Source organism: Danio aesculapii, chromosome 9 (genome assembly GCF_903798145.1).
Source record: "Danio aesculapii chromosome 9, fDanAes4.1, whole genome shotgun sequence".
Lineage (NCBI taxonomy): Eukaryota > Metazoa > Chordata > Actinopteri > Cypriniformes > Danionidae > Danio > Danio aesculapii.
The window spans coordinates 18398151-18405174 of record NC_079443.1 but is presented as its reverse complement, the minus strand read 5'-3'; positions in this window follow the sequence as shown (position 1 = coordinate 18405174).

Here is a 7024-nt window from a genome sequence, read left to right as displayed (position 1 = left end):
AGCTTTAAAAATCTGGTCAGTCTGATGTATCCTCGCTAAACAAAAGTAATAATATATTAATTTATTATTTCATATAGTGTATAATGAATTCATTATTACATATTATATACTATTATAATATTATTAATGTTATTATTATTGTTTTTATTGATCTATATGTAATGCATCTGTGTCTAAAAACAGCCATAATAAGAGCAGCGGAAATTAATTATTTACAAGAAGCAAGTAATTATTTTTACCTCATTAGGACCCCCAGTCAGCAGCATTTTAAATGATGTCAATCTAATCAGTGTGTATCAGCAGAATCTAATATTACACAATCAAAATCAAAGGAAAAGGTTAATAACTAATTGACAATCTAGGTCCATTTTGGAGATGGAGAGATAATGAGTATCTGCTAAAAACAAACAAGTTAAGCTGTGCAAAGAGTGGGCACTGGCGTCATTCGCTCCCGGGGGTCTTTGTCTGGTGCTCGATTCCCTCAAGCCCCTCAGTCGAGCAGGCAAGAGAAAGATTACAGCTCACTTTTGCTGAGGAGCAGAAAGCTACTCTTTTAAAAAATTTGTTACATACCTCAGGAAATCTCCATTAAATTATAAAAGCAAACTTGTGATATAAAGTTGCTATATTTATATATTGCTACAACTATACTGGCTTTACTAATTAAATATACACTACTGCTGCATTTCTGTTTACTTGGTCTTGAAGATGCTGTAGTATTTCTTTGTTGTGGCAAAGAAAAATGCCAATCTTTGTATATAAGGGAAAATATACACTCACTGGCCACTTTAAAAGGTACACCTGTTCAACTGCTAATCAGCCAATCACAGGGCAGCAACTCAAGGCATTTAGGCATGTAAACATGGTCAAGACGATCTGCTGCAGTTCAAACCGAGCATCAGAATAAGGAAGTTGTTGGTGCCAGTCGGGCTGGCCTGAGAATTTCAGAAACTGCTGATCTACTGGGATTTTCAAGCACAACCACCTCTAGGGTTTACAGAGAATGATCCGAAAAAGAGAAAATATCCAGTGAGCGTCAGTTCTGTGGATGCTAATGCGTTGTTAATGCCAGAGGAGAATGGCCAGACTGGTTCAATCTGATAGAAAGGCAACAGTAACTCAAATAACCACTCGATACAACCGAGGTATGCAGAAAAGCATCTCTGAACACACAACACGTGCAACATTGAGGCGGATGGGCTACAGCAGCAGAAGACCACACCAGGTGCCACTCCTGTCAGCTAAGAACAGGAAATTGAGGCTATAATTCGCACAGGTTCACCAAAATTGGACAATAGAAGATTGGAAAAATGCTGCCTGGTCTGATGAGTCTCGATTTCTGATGCAACAGGGTCAGAATTTGGCGTCAACAACATGAAAGCATGGATCCATGCTGCCTTGTATCAACTGTTCAGGCTGGTGGTGGTGGTGTAATGGTGTGGGGGGTTATTTTCTTGGCACACTTTGGGCCCATTTGTATCAACTCAGCATCGTGTCAACACCACAGCCTGCCTGAGTGTTGTTGCTGACTATGTCCATCCCTTTATAACCACAGTGTACCCATCTTCTGATGCTACTTCCAGCAAGATAACGTGCCATTTCATAAAGCACAAATCATCTCAGACTGGTTTCTTGAACATGACAATGAGTTCACTGTACTCAAATGACCTCCACAGTCACCAGAACTCAATCTAATAGAGCACCTTTGGGATGTGGTGGAACGGGAGATTGGCATCATGGATGTGCAGCCGACAAATCTGCAGCAACTGCTTGATGTTATCATGTCAATATGGACCAAAGTCTCTGTTGAATATTTCCAGTGCCTTGTTGAATCTATGCCACGAAGGCAGTTTATTAATTAAGGCAGTTCTGAAGGTAAAAGGGGGTCCAACCTGGTACTAGTGCGGTGTACCTAATAAAGTGACCGGTGAGTGTATATTTGTATGTTCATGGAAATATTTTCTACATGCCTCAGGAAATATCCATAAACTTAAAAAAGCACACTTATTAAATACAAAGACTGTGATTTTTTTTTGTTGTTGCTTCAACTAGTTACACTAAATGTATGTTTTACGCTGTTGCTATATTACTGTTTACTAAGTCTTGAAGATGGTGTAGTATGTCGTGTCTGCTCATGACTATGTAGAAACTTTAAATCTGCTGCTGACAATTTATCACCTACACAGGTCTGCAAATGGGAAATAAACTTTTGGATTTCAGGGTTATTTGAGGTAATTACTTTATATAATGCGATACGATATTGGCTAGGCTTCACACAAAGACTGTCTACAGAAGCTTCGGCAAAGGAAAATGACACATTCATTATCACAATGACTGCATAACACTGCTTTTAAAAAGAAAGCAATTACAAGTAGGTCTTCTGTGTGGGTTGAGTAAAGAAGAGGAAGAGGGTTATGAAAATGTTGATGAAAAAAAAAAAACTCCTAGACTGGACAGTTCAGAGAAGAATTAAATGTGTACTGCTGTGAGAAGAAATCAGGTCCAGCTATGAGAAATAAAGAGTGAAGAGAAACAGGAGAGGGTCTCATATTTAACTTTGTTGAAAACGACTTTTGCTTTGTTGAAAATGACTTTTGTCCACTTACACGTGTATAAAAATACAGATAATTAGTTTCTTATTTCAGCTTTTCATTAATTTTATATTGTGAAGTCTCTGCGAGTCTAAAAGAAAACACTGAGTGTGTGTTATTTAAAAGTGAAGTATGTAGTTTCTGTGCATTGTGTCACCTAGTAGAAATACAAAACTGAAGAAGTAATCAGGTTATGGAACATAAAATATACCTCTAATTAATCCACTTTTGAACCAATCAATTCTATAAGTTACTAAGCAAAACTCTAAAAGTTAGAGAGCAGGTGCTTGAAATTATTGAATTTGATGGCTTTTATTACAGTTATAAGAGAAATTACATATCAGGAAGGGAATGCTGCTATGTAAAGGTGTAAATAAAGCACGTTTTACCTTTAGAGGTGGTTATTTTAGCACAACTGGCTTAGCATTGAGGTGATTATAAGCAGCTTGACATATTTACTGCGGTGAATAAGGATGAACCACCTGAGGAGGAGGATTTGTGCCGCTCTGTTGCCTGATCTTGCCAGCTCGCAGCTGCCGCAATGTTCAAACACAAGGAAACTATGTAAAATTCATACATTTAAATCCATTGGGCAAATCACTATTCATGGATGCCCTGCTCTAATCAAAAGTATAAGAACATGAGCATGTTCTCAGAAGTTTGAACAAAAAAAAAAAAAAGTAAACTGCCTCAAACCACACTTTGAGTTATGATTATGGGCTTTAATTGCTTCCGTTACTCCTCAAAGGTTGGAGAACAAGGAAAGCCTATGTCTTTTTAATCCAGTTACAAATAATACCTTGGCTCACTTCCATTCTAAGCCCAGGCATTTGTTTCTATGACAACAGCTGCGTCACCGTGCCAAGAGAACACTCGATCAAGTGCACTGCCATCTTTAGCAGATCTGAGGTCACTACTTAAAGAACGGATAAAAATATACCTGCCGATGTATGTATTGAGTTTCTGAAACACAAAGTGACTCAATTAAATCAGTAAATCACTGCGATACAGTACAAGTTGCTAAATGAGTCATATAAAACATTGTGGCTGTCTGCATTGCTGTAAAATGCAATGACACTAATTTTCCATACATTATGATTATAATACTACACTACCTGACAAAAGTCTTGTCTTCAATCCCAGCTGTAAGAGCAAAAAATAATAACTTCTAGTAGATCAATTGGAAAAGTGGCGGAAGGTAGATTTTTTGGTCACACTTTATTTTGATGGTCCATTAGTTGAATTTAAGTTACATTGGATCTACATGACAACTAATTCTCATTAGATTATAAGTAGACTGTTAGGTTGGTTAGGGTTAGTGTAAGTTTACATGTATTTGCAAAGTTTCTTCTAGTCAGTTAAATGTCTGTTGAAGGAACAGTATCAACAGACATCAAGCAGACAGTCTACTAATACTCAAATTGCACCATCAAAATAAAGTGTTATCGATTTTATCGGATGAATCATCTGTTGAACTGCATCCCAATCATGACAAATACTGCAGAAGACCTATTGGAACCCACATGCACCCAATATACTCAGAGAAATCAGTCAAGTTTGGTGAAGGAAAAATCATGGTTTGGGGTTACATTCAGTATGGGGGCATGTGAGAGATCTGCAGAGTGGATGGCAATATCAAAGCGTAATGGACCTTTGTGCTGCCCATTACGTTACAAACCACAGGAGAGGGCAAATTCTTCAGCAGGATAGCGCTCCTCATACTTCAGCCTCCACATCAAAGTTCCTGAAAGCAAGGAAGGTCAATGTCCTCCAGGATTGGCCAGCCCAGTCACCAGACATGAACATTATTAAGCATGTCAGTAGGAGGCACTGAAGATGAATCCAAAGACTCTTGATGAACCCTTCGTATGAGCCACTTCTGATACCAAATGATCAACTAGAAGTCAAGTTATTATTTGTTGTTTCTAAAATTTGGATAGACGACACAATTCTGTCAGGTAGTGTAAAGACTTGGGGATAAACTTACTAACTGCTTGTTAACACAAACCTTCTTTTGGCATTAACAAGGTATACCAGTATTGACTAAAGATGCACAGCCAAAGACCTACGATATAAAATATTTCTTCAACGAAGTGTGAAAAAACAGTTTGCTGAAATTGTTGGATGTAAGACAGCCATACTAATAAAACATTTCATAAACCACCACTGCTGAAAATGCAATACATGTTTTTATGTGTGCGTTTGCAGAAAAATCACACTTACACAGACAGTAAGAGTAGCATTTCCAAAACGCTGGTGTTCTGCGTATTATCTCAAAGTTTTGTGAGCCTATGTTTTTAGTAATGCACAACTGATTATCATTGAGTTAGCTTGTTTGCAACAAAATTTGAGCTGTTCTGAGTAGTGTGCATGGGTATTCATGGACAAGGTCTTTAGCAACAGTGCTCTTCAAAGTCAAATAAAAATGTACTTCTTATTTTATATGTAGTAATGCTTGTTATATGCAATTATATATCTGTGCACTTTATTATTTGATCCAATATGTTCTCAAGAAAATCATGCACCGTCCTACCTTTTTTCTCATTTCAAAAACTATTTCAAGTGGATGTATACAGTATATCTTCTGTCTCATGCCAACTTTAATTGACCAATTATCAATAGAAACACCCAGAGAACTTTCAACTCCCATTGACACTTAGATGGGATTGTGGCTTATGCTTACATTTACATTTTACATTTACATTTAGTCATTTAGCAGACGCTAAATGACTAAATATGTTTAGATGCTAATATGTTTAGTAATGCTGCGTTCTCAAAATTGGAAGTTTTTCTTCTTACTACTTGGAAATAATGTGTAGATTGCTGCTAGAGACACCCGACCATCAGTCAGACATCAAACCTGTGGATTCAGAGCAGGTCGAAGAACCCTGATGCGTCATTTGACATCACTTCACAGATGATTACCAGTTGTGCTTCAGCGAGATCAGCACATGTGCCATACCATAAATAAGGTATTATGTGAAACAAATAAAAGTTTGTTTGGAGCACAAAATGAGTGGAAATCCTACTAATAACAGATATTTCTGAGATGATATTAGCTGTTTATTGCAGTATATACTATATAAAAGATATTTTTGTTAAACATCAGGTGTATTTAAAGGACAGCTAACATTTTCATTTTTTTTGTTTAGTTTTGGCACAGTCAGTGGCACAATAACATGCAATGTTATATATAAAATAGTCATATAAAATATGACTGCGTTGCACGATTGACTGGAACACATTGAAGTAGGAACATTTTACAATGTCTAGAAAGCAGCATAAATCTGGCTCTTGGTACACAATTTTGATCTCACACAATGCTGCACAATCAACAAACCAAATGTGCTCATGTTAAAACCAAACATCATGAAAGTAAGACGCCTGATAGTTCATTCTAGTCATAAAAATGAAGGTTTGGTCTTGTGTTACTCAACCCACCTGTAAGTGCTTTGCCTTTGTCATTCAGATCATGTTGTATTATTGCTCCAGTTTAGACTGGCTTGCTAATTTATGGATAAGCCTCTCCCAATAGATTACGTTTGCCCTTGCTCTTCCCTGCCTCATATTAGATGTCATTCAGGCACAATGCCAAACACATCTGATTGGAGGTCATGCACCACTACATTATCCTTCTCACAAAGCTGTTAACATCTGTCTAGATGAAGTCAAGGATCACTGGTTCTCTGTGGTACTATACTACATTGTTATTAGCCCCACTGTAAGTGATTAAGAACTAATTCTTTATTTGATTATAACACTTTATTTGAAAGTGTGGTCTTTTTTCACTTGATTGTGTTTCTAAAATACAGTATTAAGCACAATATTACAATACACAGGTATAAGGCCTTTTTGAAAATATGCAGGTTAATAGCCATAGAATGCACTCATTAGTATACACTTTTAGCACTAATGTGATAGAATCACTTAGTAACCTTATCTGAGTAAAGTCCAGCTGAACCTTCAAATAAAGTCCCAGCGTTTACACCTGGTGACTCTCTCATGATAAAGACAAGCAACATGATGCAACTGTCCACAAAGTACTGTTCACACAGAGCAAATACCACCCACAGAAATTATTTCTAGCTAATGCACTGCTACAAATGCGTTCACCCACAAAAGAATGATTCAGAATACTACACACAACAAATACGGTTAATAAATAATGTATTTTTTAGGAGAATAATTCATATGGCCCTGATATTATTTGCGCAAACTGATCTGAGGAAAAAGAGCAGAATGCTCAAAATCCAGATGTTAAAATCCCATTAGCTTTTTCCGTAGAGAAATAAGTTTTTCATTATTCTGTAGAATTTTTTTCAATATTATCCTACCACAAGCACTTCAGCTGGCTTTGTCCCAAATCTTAAACTTTCTGCCCTGCTGTTCTTTCAGAATTTACTTTGTAAGCAGCATTTGGACACAAAGGTACC